This window comes from Anser brachyrhynchus (genome assembly GCF_964034855.1).
Source record: "Anser brachyrhynchus genome assembly, chromosome: 25".
Lineage (NCBI taxonomy): Eukaryota > Metazoa > Chordata > Aves > Anseriformes > Anatidae > Anser > Anser brachyrhynchus.
The window spans coordinates 3,980,082-4,000,308 of record NC_137718.1 but is presented as its reverse complement, the minus strand read 5'-3'; the positions used below and the strand labels follow the sequence as shown (position 1 = coordinate 4,000,308).

Below are 20,227 nucleotides of genomic sequence, written 5' to 3'. Positions count from 1 at the left end.
CATTTTCAAGAAATCTCTTGGAAATCCTGAGCCCCTTCAGGACAGGGTGAAAGCACAAAGCGAGCTGACGGAAGCCAGAAGTTAACTTCTGTGCCAGGCTCCGCACAAGTGTTTGCTGTTAACAAGCGATGAGCCATCAGGCTCCCAGCAGACAGCCGTGCTACCCTATAAAAGCAGCTACAGGGACACAGCAACTGTTTTGGTGAATCAGATCTTCCTGGCTTTGGGGTGGAAGAACGTAGTAACTCAAACCCAGGTTTGTTTTGCTTTGCTTTGTTCTCACCCCCTCCTTAGAGCTTTGTCAAGTTTTACTTCTTGTAACCTGGCCTTATTAAAGCAGAAAAAACAGAAGCTTTCCAAGGAGGGGAAATTCCATTCATCAGCTGGCAGTTCTGGGTGTGGGGTGATGGCATTTCTGCTGGAGGGGAGACTTGGTGATCAGCAAGCTCATTTGTGGTGTGTGATTACAGCAAACACAGGTGTTATTTTGTTACATACAGACTGGAGTCCAACGTCCCCTCTGTTTGTTGCAGGAATTGCTAGGAAGAGAGATTTGGGATGTGCTTGCCTGTAAAGTCCTGGTTTTTGGTTGCTGCTCGAGCTGCTGGCCTGGCCTGGGTGGCTTGGAAATAGTGTAGCTGTAACTGGCATTTCAGCTTGCAAAGCTGGTACCTGCATTATAGCTGAGCTTCATCCTCTGGGTGTTTTCCAGGAAAGCTTTTGGAAATGACCCTCCCAGTGCGCAAGGGACCTTGAGTTTTTTTCTGGATGCCCTAGTGGAGATCAGTAGCAGCTTTCCTGTAATTCTTACTAATTTTTAATGGATTTTGGGTTGGGATTCTGTGTTTTTGGCCTCACCAAAGCCTGGTTTGCTAATGCTTGTGCAGGAGGAAAGGGTTTGGCAGGGGCAGAGTGAAGGTCCCCTCGTTCCCTCTAGCTGCATCCAGCTGCTGTGGGGCTGGGCTTTGCAGGGAGCCCATGGCACCTGCAGCAGGCTGGGCAGCTTGGGTCCTGGGCACACATTTCTTCAAGGGATGGTGTCCCTCCTTCCTCTGCGGTGTTGTGGAGGTGCTGAGGAGCCCCTGCACGTCAGCCTCATTAGAGGTCCCCTCTCCCAGGGACCTGCAGGTGACAAAAGCAGCTCAGCATCCAGACACCTTCTGGCTTGCCTCCCTGCTTAGAGGGGCCGGTGAAGCCCAGCAGTGCAAGGAAGGCCTGGAGACCTTTTTTAGACAGAATGTAGCTTTTTGCCCCATCTAGTGGGTACGCCATGTATTGAGCCTGCATGCGAACACTAATTCCAGCATTCATCTCTCCTGGTGCAGTTTGCAGCCCCTGAATTTAGTTTTGTTCCGGCTGTTTCGGAGCAATGCTTGCATGTGTTAAGCATGGAGATCCCAGGTTTTTGGCACAGCTGAGCTCTGGTGCTGCCTTGGCAGAGGTCCTGCAGGAGGTCGCCGTCCTGTTCCCCTACCAACAGCACGCGGCCCCGCGAGGAGGAGTGTGCAAGTGCCTGGGGAGCCTGGTGTGGGATGGAAAGGGAGAGAGAGGGCAAGCTGGTCACCTCGGTTGCTGCTGTTGTAGCCTGGCTCTTGTATCGGTGCTGCACGTTGCTCGTCCTCGTGTGATGAGCTGGGGAGGTCTTGGCCCTTCTTCACATCAGCTATGTCTCGTGGAGGAGGTTCCTCCATTAAAACCCAATGCTAAGGGTTTGCTCATGTTGCAGCTTTAAATGGTGCAAGGGGACTCTTCAGAGTGCGATGAGGATATTTTGGGCATTGATGAGAATAAGTAAAAATAAGAACTTTTTATTGTTATCAAGTTCACTTGGCCAAGGGTAAAGCATTAAAATGTTGGCACAAAATTAACCTCACTTTCTTAGAGATGCTGGAAGTGAGCTTAATGTCTGAAATACCCTGTCTGATCTCAATCGATTTGATTTTTTACAACACCATTACAGAGCTGACATCCAAGACCCGAAGGCTCCTTCGCATCTTCCTGTGTGTCGCTGAGTGCCTCCAGACTTCCCCGTGAGGCTCGCAATGCTCCTGTGCTCCAGAAATCCTCTGGCAGAGCCAGCCCATGGCCGTGCCAGGGCGTGAATTGTACGGCAGCTCTGCCATCTGCCAGCAGGGAGAAATCATTCTCAGGCCTCTGTAGAGAAGGGCATTTCTTGCAAGAAATCTTGTTAACACATTTAGCTTCTGGGCCGAAGAGTTGGGTTTGTACTAAGCAGCCATCTGACGTGAGGATGAGCAGGGGATTTGGGACGGCAGAGCCTACACCGTCAGTGGGGCGCAGGAGCTGCGGGTGGCTGAGAGGGTCCGGGGTCCGAGTGCGCTTCCAGGAGGGCGTTGAGGACCCTGCTGTCACTGGAAAATAATGGGAACTGCCGGGTCTCGAGACACCCTGAAACCAGAACTGAAGCTCCTGGTTCAGCTGGGTGCTTTCCAAAGCTGCTCTGCTGCTGACTTGCTAATGCTTGCAAACCCGGCATGTTTTCTACCCAGCAGAGCGTGCGGCGCCTGCATCGTTACGTACCGTGGCCGACTCTTTGTCTCTTGATCCCACCGAGGGGGAAAACTTCCTACCTTACAGAAACTGCGTCTTAATTTAATACCTGTGAAACATTATTACAGTTCTCGGATAAAAAGTCCGAGTGGTAAGGGAACAATTATTATTTCATTTACTCTAATATGCTAAAATGGATGGTCTTCTTTCAGGAGTGCTTTTAATCTGGTTAAGCATTGGACACAATATGCCATGAGGGTAATAAAAAGTGTTTCAGGAAGCGAAGAGCTAGAGGAATGAGGACTTAGCATTATAAAGTGCAGTTACTCTGGATTTGTTCTGGTTATGTTAATCTTTCCTTGCTGCTTAAGTCATTGCCTCCTCGTCTTTAGAAAGCGGTAATTTGCTGACAATGACCTGTGCTAAGGATGGTGTTTTCAATCATTGCCTAAAGGAATAAGGAACTGAAATAACAACGTTAAGTCTCTAGAGGATGAGCAGAATTTATAGGTAGGCCCTGGACACGTTCTGTCTTTCCCTTCTCTGTTCCTGTGCTCACTTTGCAGCTGCCCAAAGGCTGCAGTGTTGGGAAGGCGTGCTGACCCTACAGCCAGAGCGCAGCCCAGTCCTTGCACAAGTGCCATAAAGCTTGCACAGCATCCTCTAGTCCTGGGGAGAGAGCAAGATTGGGATGGGGAGAGAGGAGCAGCACAGAAAGAAGTACAAGGATCCTTGCGAAACTGTTCTCATGGATGCTGAGCCTGGATTGTGTGCTGGGACCCCCAGCCTGGAGAGGGGCCCCCCCTTTGTGCTGCTGTGGGCAGCAGGGGGATGAAGGGGAGTGGGGCTGTGTCCGTCTGGGGGCACAGCTCCCTGCTTGGGCAGAGGGGCTCGGCCAGGTTCACACATAACCCATGTGTGGCTGTGCCGTGGGGTTTTTGTGCATCTCCAGGCATGTACAAAGGAACTGTACGGCGGTTACCCAACTTGCAGGGGTCTGAGAGCAATGATTAATAAGTGATCGCGGAGTGCTTTGAGATCTCTGGATAAAAGGAGCTATAGAAATGCAAACTATTATTATTTTCTAGGTCAGGGGAAGAAAGCAATTAGTTGGAGGCTGGTAATTTTCTTTTTCTATTTTATCTCTGCAAATGATTGTGAATAGAGGACAGCAGCAATTACATTGATGGGATGGAAAAAGGCCTTCCAACTTCTCTCGGACTATTTGTTATTTTTATAGCACTTTTTACATTCACTTTGAATTTTCTTTGAGGTGGCAGGAGCATTTAGTCTTTAGATCCTGGGGAGGGACCAAGCAAATCATTCTGGCAGTAACACGAGTCCAGTCAAAGGGCAGACTTTCAGAGCAGACGACCTCACAGCTTCCTGCAGCCTGGTTTTGGTGAATGCAGGAGTCTTCAGCCCTTCTCTTTGGGGGCTGCCTCAGAGTGTGGCCAAAGCAAAAGACTTCCTTATTTTATTTTTTCCCCAGGAGGGCATATGTAGCCTTTGATAGGGAGTTTTTGTGGGATGTGGTTGTGGCAGGACTCCAGCTCTCACGGAGATTTCCAGTAGCTGTAAAAGGTGATGTGAAAGATTTCCAGGCTCACCTGTGGCAGGGTGAGGGGCCCTTTGGGGGGCTTTGTAGGACCGATGTGTGTGGGGGTGCTGGTGGCTGGGAGAAGGAATGGTCAGGGGGCTTTTTTTCCTGGTACTAAGTATGTAGCCATGCAAGAGCTGGCCTGTTCTGGCTTAGTTTTAAGCTGGGGCAACCTCCAACTGAGAAAATCCCTGAAGGACTGAGAAAATCCCATCAGTGGCTAGAAAGCTAGAGTAGGGAAAGATCTCTTGGTGCAGATTTGTTCCCATATTCTTCCCTCAGCACCATGGCCAGCCAGGTTACTGGACTAGGCTGGCTGTTGATGGTACACGCTTAGTGTCCCCCCTGCGCACAGACACAGCGACGTGCCTGCCTGCACTGCGTCTCCTGGGAAAGCCAGATGCTGCATCTGTTCTGAGCTGCCTTCAGATCAAACAGCTGTAACTCTTTGCTAAGAGACTCCAGATATCTTCCATGCAAACCTCACTGCTTTTCCTGTGCTGGAAGTTTGAGGCAGAAAATGTTATCCTGTCTGAGGATCACTTAGCAGCAGCTGCTGGTCTCTGTTTTAGGACGTGTTTATAAACTGCTCACATGTGGGTGGAATTGCAAACCATCATCCTTTGGAAAAGGTAATAAACATCCCCGCTTGGCTGGAGTTCAAGAATGACAGGTTGCTTAAAAAAGCCTGAGGTTTTGTCACTTTCTTCCATCCAGGTGTGAGGCCGAGCCATGATTTTTAGCAAACTTTCACAGGGAAATGAGATTCCTTGCATGGAGCAGCTGCTGGCCCACTGGGCCAGGTTCACACCTGGCACGTGGAAGGCTCCAGTCCAAGTCTGAGCCAGAAAAGAGACTTGACCCCAAGCATGACATTTTTCCAAGTAAGACTCAGTCACGAGGGTATTTGGCTGGCTAGAGCACAGTGTCTCTCTGAGACCATGGTCCGTGCTGTGGTTTGGTCCCAGCACAGAGCATCTGACCCAAAATCCTTCAACTTTTTTTTTTTGTTCTGACAAACTAGTATATTGCAATGGAAGCTGAAATAAAAAATTCAGACCAGCTGCAAGAGCTACTGCCAACCACTAATTGCCTTGCTAGTTTTGCTAGGGACACAGCTGCTAACAGCAAAATCAGCAAGGGAACAGAGGCTTGACTTGTGGTTGATTTGCATCTAGCTGGGGTCTGCAAGAGTCATTCTGGATTTGGACCAGTTCTCATATGTTGGTGGACAATGGGGTTTAGGTCACTACAGATAGCTGTTGGGATTTACCGAGTGTTTGGTGCTTCTTTTGTGTCCTTAGACATCCTGTGAGTCTGAGGCATTGCTTCCAGCAGTTGCAGGGGACGTGAAACCAGATAGCAAAGCAGCTTACAATAATAATAATAACAAAACCCTCTCAGTTCTGAGGTCTGATAAAACATACAAGACTCGTGGGATCTCTTTGGTCAAAGTTCAGTTCCTCACGCTTACAGTCAGCTCTAGGACAGAGGTGTAGCTCAGGGGGCTCCACGAAACATCTGGATCATTCCCCATCAGTTGCAGAATATCCAGTAACAAACTAAAGAGCTGCAGTAAAGACATGAAAAGCCATGGTCATTAAGAACTATGGGGAAAAAAAAGAGCAGAGGAAATCAATGCCATTGCAGGTGTCCTAAAGCCTTTCCATAGGTGGTATATGCATGAAATAAAATTCTCAGTTAATAAGAACTGGAGCATGCTCTGAGACAGGGTGAAGCAGGAAACCCAGCTGTCCCTGACAATTTGAGCTATGGAGAAAATTCTTCCTTGGTCTGAAACTGGCCATCAGTTCAGGGCTGCACAGAGAAGCCCTCTGAGAATGGGGAATCCTCAGGAGCACAGCACGGAGTGCCAGCACCTTGTCTTCAGCTCTCCTCGGATGCTAATGCTTCAGAGATCCCTTGTCGCCTGGGAGCCAAATCAGATGGTGTACACGAGTAGAAATTATCTCCCGGCCTCTGGCTGGGAACAGAAACCAAATATCCCACGCTTAGTGTGCATACAGCACAAACAAAAGGATGTCATTAACGTTGTCGTGGAACGATGTGCCTCTTGTCTGTACTCGAAGCTATACCGAAAGCCTTCAAACTCGAAGGAAACAACAGAAACCGTGGAAAGGAAATGAATTCCCTGCCTTGGTGCCCAGCAGATGGGTCACCTCTGTCGTAGGTCACTTCTCATGTTTGTGGCCAGCACAAATGTCACTGTGAGGCAGCTGCAGAGCTGTTGCAGGCAGCCCCAAATTCTTTTGTCACAGACGTTACAGGCTTTCCTTCTGTTTGTCGGCTGGGATCGGAGATCCATTGTAACGGGCTTTCTTGCAGCATGTAACAAGTGATATTGTCTGCTCCTAGGAAGCCCTAAATAAATGAATAGCCCAGAGCAGTAGGCACAGCAGAGGCAACAGCCTTCAGCTACCGGTGGGTAGATGAGGAGCACGGAGGGGCTAAGGGTTGCCTCTTGAAAGATGTAACTGTAGACACCTTTAAAGTAGGGAGGGACCTCTGGGATTTATTCAAGGTCATGGAAGGAGTTTGAGGCAGAGCCAGGGCCTGCATCCAGATCTGCCGGCTCTCAGTGTGATGCCTTAAGAATAAAGGCTATCTTTCATCTAAATGAAACCCCCACCATTTTATAGAAGCTTCAGGGCCCTGTCTAATCTATTCACGCAGCATTCATCACCATGGCATCTAGGTGCCACTCTCCTCATCTCTTAACCTTGCCAGCGTCTATCATGAATATTCTGAGCATCTATGCGGCTTTCCGAAGGAGACAAAAGCGAAATTCCCCTCTCTGCAGCGAGTTCTGCTTTACGCACAGCCAGGCTGTATGGCTGCTAAACAGCCCCATCCGTTATAGCCTCGGAAAAAAAAAAAGTAAAACACACAACAAGAGGATGTCCAATTAGCAAATATCGCACTTAGCCATATTTTGGAGCTTCTCTTCTGCCTTCCCCATTCGAACTCATGCACTCTGACAACACAGGCCTGTGAGTCTGTCACCATGCAGCCCGCCAGCTGCATAAAATCAAGGCATCAGGCTCTTTTAATTGAATGCATAATGAGTTGACTGGCAGGTTTAATTAACAAAACTCATCCTGTGTATGCACCTGGAGGTGAAAATAAGTTTAATCAAGAGGAGTTGGCAAGTGCCAACAGCTCTGTCATGGGTTTTTATTTTTTTCTTATTTTGGTTTGTTTCAATCAGGCTTTGTATTTGCAAAAACGGCTCTGGGTGCTGATTAATTATCTTTTGCTCAAGATTGATGAATTGTTGCAGCCTGCCTTGTAATGAGAACTAGCACTCCTGAATAAACTGCGCTGAAAGCTTTAATAATCAGCCTGCCTTGGATAAACTACTTATGGCAAACGTTCAAGGTGTTTGAACACGTCCCTATCATGGTAACCTTTGAGGTCCTCATTCATGTGAGTTAAAACCTGTTCTTAAAGTGGGTCGGCTGACGTTATGGCTAAGAGAAGATGGGTTCCTGCTGAAACTGGTGGTGTGTGGCTTTCTCAGAAGGTACAAGACCAAGGCAAAAACCACAAGGAATCTAGTTGCTTAGGTTGAATTATTTCTGTTTTGAAACACCAACTAGAGCGTCTTTGGTGGGACCTCTGTGTTGGTTTCCAGATTCTTAGCTAGAAGAAGAAAATGCCTTCGCTCCTCCTGAAGACAAGGCTAGAGGAGATATTCTCACATGTAACATCAACCTGTGGTACCGTTCCCTCTAACCATAAGATGCTGTCTTAGACATCCACTTCGGTTCTCCTGAACCCCCCACTGAAAGCTGGGAGTGTGGAGATGGAGAGAAGCTCCCCAGAGGTGACTACGGATGATGCATGTCCCCTGCCTACAGAAAGCAGCCCCTGGCAGCCGAGGCCTTAGGCTGTGCCTGCGATGATTACATCGAGTCCCTGTCTCCTCGCCCGGCACGCGGAAGGTGTCTACCAAGCAAAGTTCTAGCAAAGGTTGTGGGCGTTCGACGGGGAGGTTAATGCATTCAAGCTGTCAAAATATTCTTCCTGCTATTCACCCAGTTAACATGCCCTCTCTTTCTTTCGCCTGAAAAGGCATTTGCTATGGTATTCTAATACATGGTCTGTGTTCAAGATGTTAGTGACAGCTGTTGTATGACTACAGGAAGGAAATTATGACTCCCTAATGATAACATGTCACGGCACGTCTCTTTGCTTTTCTTCTCCTTTAGACGTACATTTCTTCTGCCAATGTCTCCGTCATTGCACATATGCAGTTAATTGTGTATCAATGACATGTATACCATGTGTTGAGAAGAGGGCTTTAAGAAAGAATCGGAGTGCTTCTACCTTGTCTTTAAATAATGTGGAGTTGGCAGAGAAGATGCCCCATGTGGAAACCTGATCTTTTGTACTTTGGGATGCTCCATATCCAAATATCACTGTTGCCATCCGGCTTCCTTCAGGGGTGGTAGAGCTACAACGTGCTCAGTTAAGGATCCAGAGCTCAGAGTAATGAATGTATGCATTCAGGTGTACTGTCAGTTTAATATCTTACAAGACTTTTATAGCTTCACCCTGATAAATTCTGGGAAGGCTGATAGCTGTTGGGGAGCAAGCCTGTGAAGCACGTGGGACTGGCTAGACCACCACCAGCCCATCGCCACTGTGTTTTGGCTGTGATCTAACACCTCCAGCCTCTGCAGGGAATCTGGTCGCGGACCTCTGATGAGAAGTGACCAAATGAAGTCTTTTGCAGCTGCTTTAAGGAACTTTCTGGTGTGACAAGTATGTGTAACCTAGTTTTTAATTCCCTTGATATGGGAAAGTTTCTGTGCCCAGGCAGAAGGCCCGGAAGGGTTATGCATCATTTAAAACCCAGTGTTTGAAATGAGGGGTGGGCAGGGAGTGGAAATGTAGGTTTATAATTCTCAGCTCAGCAGGAGGCACTGCTCTGTACAGGGCCAAAAACCCAACTGATTAACAGCTTCTGGCTCGGGCAGCAGTTTTCGGTTCCTCTCCTTTCCCACTGGCACAGCAGAGGAAGAAGACTTTGGCTATTGGCCAAGTGTACCTCTGTACAGCTTCCAAGGTGGATCTGCAGGGCCTTGGAAGGTTTTGGGGTTGCCCGGAACTATCAAACAGGTTTAACTTTGCTCTGTGAGGCACAGCCCCTGCTGATTTCCCATTGTCATCCAGGATGCAGCTGGAGTGGCGAGTCACTGCTGTTCAGTATTGAAGGCTCCTAACATCAGGCTTTTTTACAGAAGATCCTCAAATGTTTGAAACCAGCCAGGAACAACAAAAGGTTTCTGCTGATATCTGGAGGCAGCAGGCTCTGTGGATAGTCAAACTGTGGTTCTTGGGAATGTGTGAGGCTTCCAGGAGTGAGGCAGTGCAGGGGCAGCTGAGCATCCCTGGTAGTACCCATGGGGTGGCTGAGGCTGGCATCAGCTGCTTCTGCCCAGCTCAGCTGCATAGATAGGCTTACCCCAGTCCTGAAGGGGGAAATTGTGAGGATTTGCCATCTCCTTCCTCCTGCAAGGTTATCACAGAGCCCTTTTCTTCTTGGGCTCTTGGACAGTTGAGTCTTGGGACTGTCTTACAGTCTGCTGTCAAGGGGGTCTTCCCACTCCTGATATGCTCTGGGGCAGAGCCAGCTGGAAGCAGAGCTCTGCAGGAACAAGCTTGCTTGCAAAAACTAAGGCAGATGAATGCAGGCCTGACATTTTTGAGAGGGACTTCAATTTTTGGAGTCTTTTACCATGGTGACCTTTTAAAAGCACTTGGATTTGCTGCTTGATTCCTCGCTTCTGGGAGCTCTGAGCTGTACGGCAGGTCAGTGTGATATTTTGGGTGCAGACTCGTGGTCAATCAGCATTTGTCTCCCAGAAGGGATTTTCAGACTGTCTGGGGTAAAAGCGCATAAGCCTGTAGGAAGGAATCACACGATGGAAGCTGCTTTCAACACCTGGGAGCTGTGATAAAAACCCGAACACGCTGCCTCCCCACTCCGCTGTGCAGGACAGCGGTGTCTGTGGGAATGACTGTACATCCTATTGTCATTGTATGATGATTGCACGTTTTATGGGAGTGACTGCACATCCCGGCTGCCCTTGGACCCCTTCTGACCCAGGCAAGGACCGGTTTTATCTCCTGAAGGAAGCTTTTGTTTTGGGACTGATGCGAGGAGTTGAGTGAAGGCAAGCTGCCCTTCACCCTCGGACACCCGGAGAACAAAGCAAGTAGAGGGATGCGCGCAGAGGGAATTTGCCGTGCCCCTTTGCCCAGATAACGTAAATAGATAATGTAAATAGTCACCTGGCAGGAAGGGGAGGAGGGAAGAGGCCCCTGCCCGCCGCTCTGGGCCGTGCCTGAGGAGCAGCAGCCACACGAGGTCAGTGTTGCACTGTGCATGCGGCTGCGGAAAGGCCGCCCGGCCTTGGAGGAAAACTTGACCCAGAAGGGAGGGTTAATTCGGCTTGGGCCCTTTTTGCGTCGTTTGCCACCCTGGGTTGCTTCTCCGTTCAGCATAACTCGGTGCTAATGAGGAGTACGGCCCTGGGAGGAGCAGGGGCCGTTAACAAGTGTGGGAGAAGAGCTGAGGAGCTTGGGGAGACCGGGGGCTGGTGCTGGGGGGCTCAGGCCTGAATCTGCCCTGGGATCTGCAGCCTTTCACCTCCACCCCATGGCTTGTTTTGGCCCAAACACCCCCTCGCAGCCCCAGACAGCTGTTAGGTGGAGGTGAGGCGGTTTGGCAGGCAGGGACCAGCTGGAGCAGAGGGCATCCAACACCCCGGCGGCAGCCGCGCAGGTGGCCTGCTTGTTGGCAGCTCTGCTCCAGTTACCAGGCCTGAAAGGGCCTCGGTGCCTCAGCCCAGCTCCTCCGCCTGCAATTCATCCTCCCAGGGTGGTCCGGGGACAGGTCGGTGCCGGAGGCGTGAGGGAGGGATTCTTGCACGGCTACCGTCGGGGTCGTGTCTGGCTGCTGACGGCGGATTTGCATTCCGGGAGCGTCCGGCCGCTGCCTCCCCCGGGGCTCGGGCCCTGCACCGGCCTTCGAGGCTCGCTCCTGGGGAGCTGTGGCTCTGTTTGATGTGGTGGCAGGGCTTCCAGAGAACGGCCGGGACAATGACAAGTGAAACTCGGATATTCTCCAGTAGGCTCTGTGGTTCCTTCATTAAAAACAGACAGATAAACAAACAAATTGCAGCCCATTAGGAGCGTGTCCTTCAGTTCCTCTTCAAACGGCTTTATGCTGTTTTAAAAAGCCTTAAATAAGGACCCAGCCTCCTGAGTCTTGGCTGTAAACCGTTGGATTTAGGCTTTCCTTGTGCCTCTAGGTCCGTTGCCTTTGCTGTCTTCTAGCTGTCTGATGTGAGCTTTTCATTTGCTTGGCTTTTCCTGGTGAGAGGCTTCAGAACAAGATTCCTTGTGTGCAGTCTTTGATGTTGCACCACAAAGAATCGCCCCTTTTTCCTAATGCTCCGCTGAACCCCCATTAAAAAAAAAAAAAGTTTAATGTATCTGGGCTGGGAGGAAGTGGGGTGACCCATGGAAATAGTTTTTGTGTCAGTTACAAAGGCTCAGATGCTACGGTGATGGGTTCAGCGAAAAGGCCTGAACTCATTCAGCCAGGGCTGAGCTGGGATGTCTTTGCATTGCACCGCCTGAAAGGCAGAGGAGACGCAGTCAGGGATATAAAGGCATCCCTGCCAAGCTGGGCTAACACAGCCCATCCTTTCAAGAGCAGTGTGCAGACCTGACCGGTTTGCTGACTCTCCTCTGCATGCTCGTGGGTATGCTCTGATGACACTGATTTTGTAATTGCAAAAACCCTACAGCCCCCAGAGTTGAAAATGTGGTGAAATACGCTGTGGACATTCAGCCAGAGTTTTTCTTCCTTCAAAAGTAGATAAATAGCTGTTTTGTTTCATTTGACACTTGGTGGTTTCTGCTTTATTGCTTTGCTGACATCAGGCTCCTGATATTAGGACTCTGTCCTTGTTCTCCCTGACCTATGTCTTCTGTGCAGGGGGCATCTCAGATTCCTCCCATGCATGGTATTCTTAAAGCCGAGAGAGAGGGAGAAGGATTTTCTTCATCAGAGATTAAAAGAACACTCTTGATTTTTATAGTCAGTGTCTTTGCCTTTGCAATCTGGTGCTGGCTGAGGGGGGCACGGGGCTTGGGGAGTGTTTGCTTTGGGCCCCTGCCTGTAGTTTAAAAACAAAACAGGTGCCATCCGTGTGGCTTGTGAATCTTTAGCTTCATAAAGAGGCTTTGTTGTAAGTGTGTTTTTGGAGAGGAAAAACCTAGGCACTGACCCCATTCAGTATCATCTGATGCATGCACCATGATTAGAAAGAGTAGAGGAAGTTAAAAATAACCTGTGGAGGAGGCATTCTAATGAGCAATTATCATTCCTTTCCATTGACTTTTGCAGCAAGACTCTCCATGTGTTTAGTCTTCTCGAAAGAACATGCCAGATGTTAGAGTGAGTGACTTGTTAAGTCCCTGAATACTATTCTCGCTGGTGTACTGAACCATTGTCAGTTTTTTTAATAACTATTAAAATAATTGGGCCCCGAACATTCTGACCTGATAATGCAAAAGAATCTTGGCTGCCTTTCCTAGGGGTCACGTTTGTGCATAGAAAACGCGAGGAGTGTTTGCCAGAACAAAGAAATGTTTCTGCATGCAAAGATCTTCAATAACTTAATCTGAGGTGGAATCATCTGGCTTCAGAAATCATGCCTCCTGGCAAAATCTGACTTTTGCATTTCAACGTCCTGAACTTTAGTCTTCAAGGAAGCTTTTGTGCTTGTGGGGCTCTGCTGCTCTCCCAAAAGAGAGTTCTTCAGAAATGATTGATGACAAGGCCGGTTCTACCTTTGCAAAATTTTAATATGGGGAAAGCAACGAGGAAAGCAGACATCTCTTTCCAAAGTGACCGAAGCCCTTTGCTATCCCTTCTCACGCGTAGGAATCTTAATTGGATTAAAATACAAGTCCGTATATTGTGATTTTGCATGCCATGGATCCCACCCTCTTGTTTTTAGCCACATTGGCCAAACTCAATGAAGTGCACGGTCAATGTTTTAGCTTTGCCTTTGGTGTCCCTCGGTTGGAGCTCATTAAGCATTCGGGGGAATAATAATTCTGGGACTTGAACTTTGATCTGAGGAATCTGGGAAAAGAAAGGGCCGGAAATTGCAGCGGCCTGATTAGCTACCCCAAGTTGATCAACTTTTCTGCCAGATGCAGGCAGAGCTCCCAGAGGCTGAAAGACAATAGCGCGGGCGAGGGCGAGCTGCCTCCGCCGTGTTGTGTCTGCGCTCCCGTCGCATCCCGTCGCCGTCTCTAACGCAGATGGTGGCTTGAACCACTTCGCGCACACCCGGAGCCAACCAGAAGCTTTGTCCAAAATATCTGCTTGGCAGATTTTTTTTTTTTTTAACCCTGAGTATTTGTTTGCTAATTTTCACACATTTGGGAGTCGTGTGGTTTCATCTAGGATTGGAAACATCAAAATATCTTGAGAGAAGCTCAGCCAAACCTCTGAGGGAATGGGTATCTGGTGTCTGGCTCTGAATTTGGGGGAATTTCAGAGGGACAGGTTTGAGTTAGAGCGTGGCGAGGCCAGGACAGACTGCGTGTGCCAGAGTTCTCTGCTCCGAGCAGTACTTTATTCCTCAGGAGGAAATCTAGATTGGGGTATAAAACCTAAAATGCTTGTATTCAGAACAAGGCAGAGTTTGTCATATATTTTCATTTTTCCAAAAATATCTTGAGATTTTCAACTCAAACTCAAATATATGTTTTGACAACCTAAATTCGATGACAAACCAGCTTTAGCGCTCTGCTGCATCTGCCTGGAAATCTTCTGACAATGGCGACTGAAAACTCCCAGCTCTGATTGAATGAAACGTGAAACAAGTTTGTTCCTGACAGAGCAGAGTTTGAGACTCTGCTCCCTTACCCCTCGTAAAGTGGGTGTACCTGCCACCTCTAGAATACCTCAAAACCACCGAAATGTTGAACCCTCCGTCTTTGGAAAGCTTTCCTTACCGTTTTCACTTTCTTAAATCTTTTTACACCTTCAGTTTCTGTCAAGAGACACATCGAATGTCTACCTCGGTACCGAAGGGAAATAAATACCCCCAAGCAAGTGCTGCCTAGTGCCATGTTTCTGGGTGCTTGGCCAGCTGGCACAGGAGGAAGGGGATGTGGAGCTTTTCCAGAAGAGCTTCTGAGGAAGACATTTTTTTTTTCGTTCCTGCTAGAAATCAAACACTAAATATTGTAGTTGAAAACCCAAATGATTTAGGTTCCAGAAATAAGACATCAGGAAGTGTAATTCCAATGCTTCTTGCTCCCCCTTTGTAGGGGAGGCGCTTTGCTCCCTCTCCCACGGTGCTGCCTGGCCTCCTGCCTCAGGCGTGGAGCGCCGCGGCGCCTGTCAAACCGAAATGTACTCGGGATGTTTTTCGGGAGGGGAAATAATCACTGTCACTGCAAACAATGTTGTTTGAAAGAGACTTTCCTTTTCAAATGAAAAATGTATTTTTGGCAAGCTCCCATCCGTGTTCCCATCCAGATACTCCATGTTGTGGTTTTGTGTAGCATCAGAAGGTATTTCTAGTACAATTTCAGATGCCAAGTGGCCTCAGTTTTCATGATGGAGAGGTGTCCCGTTGTCCAAGAGCCAAACACTCTGCCCAATGTCAAGTTGGCTGTCCCTACGTGAAGCTGAGTTTTATTTGGAGGCAGGAGGCACGGGGACCGAGGAAGCTGACACCATTCCAACATGTTGTTCATATCCTGAAGTCTTTTAATTTCCACTGGCTGCTGCTGCAATAGCACCATTTCACTGAATAAATTAATCAGAACATAAGATTTGTTGAATATGAGGACTCAGAAAAGGGTTGTGCTTTGGTAAAGCTGCTATAGCTGGTGGTTAGTCCTTATTTTTCCCTCTATGGGTGAAACGGTTACACGAACCTCTGCTATTGTTGCAAGAAAAAGTGGCTTCCTGTGATATAAAGTAATTTTTTAAATAGGAAACATATGGCTGGGCCCTAACAACAAAGTAATATTCAGGTGCTGATGGCATATGCCTCCAGTCCTATTACAGGAAGCTATCTTGGAAATCTGGTGGCAGAGGCTTACACACTAATTTTCAGGAAGCGGGCTGGGGGGAGGGAATCTGAAACTGGTATCAGAAATACATTTACATTTTTAATTTCACCACAAGTTCTTTGCTGTTCCTATTTTAAAAGTCTCGGAGATTCACTCCCCGTTAGCTGCAATGAACAAATACTGTGCTGGGTCTGCTCTGCTCCACTCAATACTCAGATGAGAAGAAAAAAGAGTGGTTTCGTAAGGAGAGCCCCTCTCCAGACTTGGCGATTCCCATGATTTCACCTCTCCACTTACCTTTGCCACCTCTGCATGACGGAGGAGCTTAAATTTCTCTGCAGCCATAAGGTTTGAGGAGATGCTCTGCAGTCCATCCCTACACTCTAGGGGAGGATTTCAGGGCCCAGGCTGTCCCTTGGCACGTGGGTTCCCACTTAGGGTTTTGCTGGAGACTCTGCTGAACCTGTTGGTGAGCAAATCCAGTGCTCCCTGTGCTGGCGATAAGAAACCTACTGTTCTAAGTGACTATTTTTCTATTTCTATTTGTGCCAGCCTTTGAGGTATTTGCAATTGTGCTTCCCACCTGCCCCACCACTAGCCCCCAGCCCCCTTTCTCGAAGCCGTGCAATTTTTCAGCCCAGCAGTAAGTCATTCAGGCTTTTCTTGCATGTCATGGTTTCCAGACCTCTTCTCTTAATGCGCGTGTTGACTCTTTCCAATAAATCTGTCTCTTTGGTGAAGCAGTGTACCCTGAGCTCGAGACGGAGCAGCTGGGCTTTTCCACGGTGCAGGACAGTGGAGATGTTCCCTGATTCCAAGGGGTTCTGCCCTGAAGGTGACCAGCTGTGGCCTTAAAACTGCAGTTTGGGGTGTTGCTGTGTTGCAAGGTCTTTCTCTGCATTTCCCTGCCTCTTTTGTAGCTTGCTGGAAGCTCGGAGGTGGCTACCACTGGGTGTGCTGAACAGCATTGCTCTCCTTGTGGTTCTTGCATTAATAGAGCCAGGCATCAGGGAAATCAGGCAAGGAACTTGGACTGAGCTGTAGCTGGGGATTTTATTTTTATCTTCCCCTGCTGGTATTTCTGCCTACCTGTTCATAATCATTAATAATATTTATCTTTGTTTCCTCAGAACTGCGAAACCCGAGCCAAACTTCAAACTTCTTTTTTTTCTGGGCGCTGGCTGAAACCGCAGCTGTGCGCGTCCCGGCGTGCAGCCCCGGTGCCCGGCTCTGCTCTCAGCTGGAGGCTTCGCTGGGGCTCGTGGCCCCGAGTAGCACCGGCCAGCAGAACCGGAGATGGGTCCGGAGATTTGCCCTCCAGGTACTTCTAGAGGCGTGGCAAACAGACGTGGATGGGTAGAATCGGCCCCGGTGGTGGTGGTGCAGCTCTCCTTGGGCTCAGTGAGGATCGCGGGGCAGCATCAAGCCACTGAACTTCGTGGTTTTACCTCCATACACAGAGCTTGGCACTTGCAATTATTGTGTCTGCTGCAAAAAATCCCCAACCCTTTCCACCATCCCATGTTCTTGCTTTCATTATTGTTCACTTGCCCAATTAGTGCGCTCACACCTGCACCGTTGTCTTCATCCGCAACTGTGCCACTGCTTTAACCCTTCGGAGGGCCACAGCTGGAGAAATGTGGATGTGAGAAATCGAGCTCTGGGCTTGGAGTGGCTTTTGTGTCAAGAAGGGACGTTTGAATTTGCTTTATCGCCGTATTTTGGGAGCTGGCACCTCAGCAAAGCAGGGAGTGGTTTTTATTTGGCAAAGAGCTCTGAGAAGGGGCAAACGGCACTACGAAGTGTCTTAACTTCCAGCAGGAGAAAATCCATAGACAAGCAAAAGTCCCAGGGTTTTCCAGCAAGGAGTGAATTGCGTAGGAATTTTCTTTGGAGTTGCAGGAAGTTGCAGGGAGACATCAGAGCTCAGCAGGATTGATTACGGGTCTGCGACTACGCGTCTTAGCTAGCGCCATAATAAAAGTGACAAATGAGGACGAATAGCACGTCTGCTAGGAGCTTAGCGTGAGTGAATGGAAAAAAAAGCACGGTGTAATTTATTGTCAACGAAGAACATCGGGAGGAGAGAGGGAACCTAATTCATCCCGATTAATTAGGTATGGGACTGAAACCTTGGGCTTCCAAGCTCCAGCCATGGAGGCGCTTGGTATCTCGGAGGACTCTGGGCTCTGCCCACGAAATCCTAAAATGAATTTGAATTGATCGGTTCAAATGTCTGCCAGAACAATAGCGAAAATAACAGCCTGCTGAATGTGGCTTGTATGGGAACGTCACCCTTATCAGCAGCTTCCAGAGGCTTCACCTGGGCGGTTTTTTTTGCATGTCCAGAGCTATTTTAGCCCTACACCTTGTGCTAGGAGGCTGGTGGCTGGGCTGCGTGGCCTCACGTCCCTGGTGCCCCAGCTGGAGAGCAGTTGCTGTGGGGCACTTGCAGAGCCCTGGGTCGCCCCGATTTGGCTGCAGGCAGCTCCTCAGAGCCCCCAGGTAGTGCAAGAACCATCCTCCCCTCCCCAGCCCAGCAAACAGAGCGTCCTGCTGCTAACAAAGCAAGCCGCGGGCAGTCCCCAGGTAGCTGCCCTCCTACCCGGCTGTAGGAAGCACTGAATCTGTGCCCACGGGGATGGGGAGGGGGGTGAGCAGCAGCACCTTCTGCACGCCTGGCCCGAAAACCCGTCCTCGGGCAGAAAGCACAAAGGATGTTTCCGCGAGGCTGGGTGAGGCCGTGCGGGAGGGATCGCACCGTGCCGCCCCACGCTGATAAAGGGAAGGTTTTGTGTGATGTAATTCCCAACGCGTGCTCGGGTGAAGCTTCAAGGCGAAAGCAGTGTGGTCAGCTTGAGGTTGGAGGGGCTGGGGGAGAGCACGGAGGAGGAGGAGGGCATCCCAGAATGGGAATGTTTTTACAAATAAAGAACCAAAAAGGACAAAAAAAAAAAAAAATCCACTAAAGCTCTTCCTCCCCTGACAGTTTGTCGGCAGTGCCTGGGTTATGCGTGCAATCTCGGCGTGAGCCAGTCGCTTGTCCTACAAAAATGATTTGTTAGACAAGTAGAGCCAGGGCTGAGAGCAGGGGGAGGTGGAGGGAGCCGGGGTGGTGGAGGGGGAACCTTGGAACGGATTCAGGAATGACTGATGGGCTCGGCTGAAAATGTTATCCGCCTAATACCTTACGGAGGGGGGCCGAGAGGTGGAAGGGGGAGAAGGGAGAAAAGGCAAATGCAGAATGGGCTTTCTGCCCCGGCATTAGGATATTTTATTTTTCGCTGCTAAATGCAAAATTGATTTTTTTTTTTTTAGATGCATAAAAATACGGGGGGGGGGGGGGGGGGGCGGGTGGAAATGGAGCCTCTATCTCTCGTAGTACCCAGACAAAGAAAGCTGGAGCAGACGCCCCAGACAATGGATAGTCCTTTCTGCCGTAAGCATTTGCCTTTCTCAGCAGTAAAGGTTTTAAGAACAACAACAAAACAAAACAAAAAAATCCACGAGAACCAGAAAAACCTCATTGAAAGAACGAATTAAAAAGATGACCCCGGCAAATGTGGCAGCCTTTTTATTTGATGAGGAACCAAGTTCGTGCAGCGTGTCAGCAGAGGTGCTGCGGTTTGGTCTTTTTATTTGTTTCCTGGCGCTGGGACCGCTCCTTTTTAGCCTGCTATCGCCCGCTCGTCTTCTCCCTCCCTCCGCCTGTCCTTCTCTTCCTCTTCTCGCATCCCTTTTCCTTCCTCCCTTTTTTCTCTCTCGCCCCCTCGCCCTCTCCTCCCTGCATTCCCACATACATTACCCCTTCCTTTCATCTCGGGGCTGACCTGAAATGACCTTTTGCCTGGCACTAGACGTGACTTAACTGATAATAGCAGATCCTGGGGGCCTCGAGCGGTGGCTTGTCTGAGCACGTAGAGGGAGGGGAGGGGAGGGGGAAAAAAAAAAAAAGCTTTATTTTTTTCATAGGGAAAGCATGGGTTTCTCTTTGTAGCAGCGTTTCCTGCAAGGTAGCAATTAATGACACTTTGTGCTGCTTATTGCCTCTTAGCCAGGCTCCTTCCAAAGCTCTCCCGTAGTGTCTATCCCAAGGCGCTTATACGAGCGCGGGAGGGAAGAGAAACGTGTCGGCAAGCGGTGCGAAGCCCCGCGCCACCATTCCCATGCCACCGGCTGCCCGGGCTCTGCATTGCGTCTCCGCGTCTTTGTGCTCCCGCTCCAGCCGCAGGCTCGTTGGAACAGCACCACCGGCCTTCTGCCTCCACTGATCACCACCTCTAGGTGACTAATCTGGGCGAAAGGTTATTATTTCGCCTCTTCGCGTCCCCCCTGAAGCCAGCGCGGCACAGATAAGATTGCAGCCAGGCCTGCCGGGTCCCTGGTTTTCTCTCTTTTTTTTTAATTTTAACTATTTATTTGGAGACTCGGCGAGGTTGGGTGAGTTTCCACAGCAACGCCTGCGAGTCTTGAACATGAAAGGGCTCTTATTGTGCCATGTGGTGCCTCCGAGAGCCAGAGAAAGGAGGAGGCGGGGAGGAGAATTCCTCTTTAAAGCAACAATAGCGAGACATTCTGTGAACTTCGGGGCTTTATAATAAAGTTTGGAGGGGGAAAGAAAAGGGGGCTGCAGCAGTCTGCGGTGAAAAAATGTGCTGACTTACGGAACTTGGGATAAAGAGGTGTACGTGTTTATAGAAATATGAATTAATTAGCTGTTAAATAAGAGCTTAATATATATACACCTATTTAGTTCTTTTCTCTGGCAGATCATTTAGCTGGTCGGGCTGTCAGACTGCCCAGGCAGATCAGAGCTCGGGGTCAGAACCCGAGATATGGTTTTTATTTAATTTTATTTTTTTGAACTTTGTGCTGCTTTTTCTTTCGAGAGAAAGGAGGAGGGTGGGTGTTAAAATGTCAAGAAAGGTACCGTAGCCCAGTCTGTTTTCCATTGTCCAAAATAATGGGGCGACT

At 49.1% G+C, this 20,227-nt stretch overlaps 1 long non-coding RNA gene across 4 annotated transcripts in view; it reads left to right on the top strand.

Moving 5' to 3' along the window:
- Positions 1-1,309: 1,309 nt before the first annotated feature.
- Positions 1,310-20,227, top strand: part of LOC308182834 — a 95,177-nt gene continuing 76,259 nt past the window's right edge. For all 4 annotated transcript variants that reach the window (XR_013942111.1, XR_013942112.1, XR_013942113.1 and 1 more), the window contains exons 1-3: positions 1,310-1,505; positions 1,961-10,508; positions 16,384-19,537. This is a non-coding gene — a long non-coding RNA (uncharacterized lncRNA). The remainder of the gene's footprint in view (positions 1,506-1,960; positions 10,509-16,383; positions 19,538-20,227) is intronic.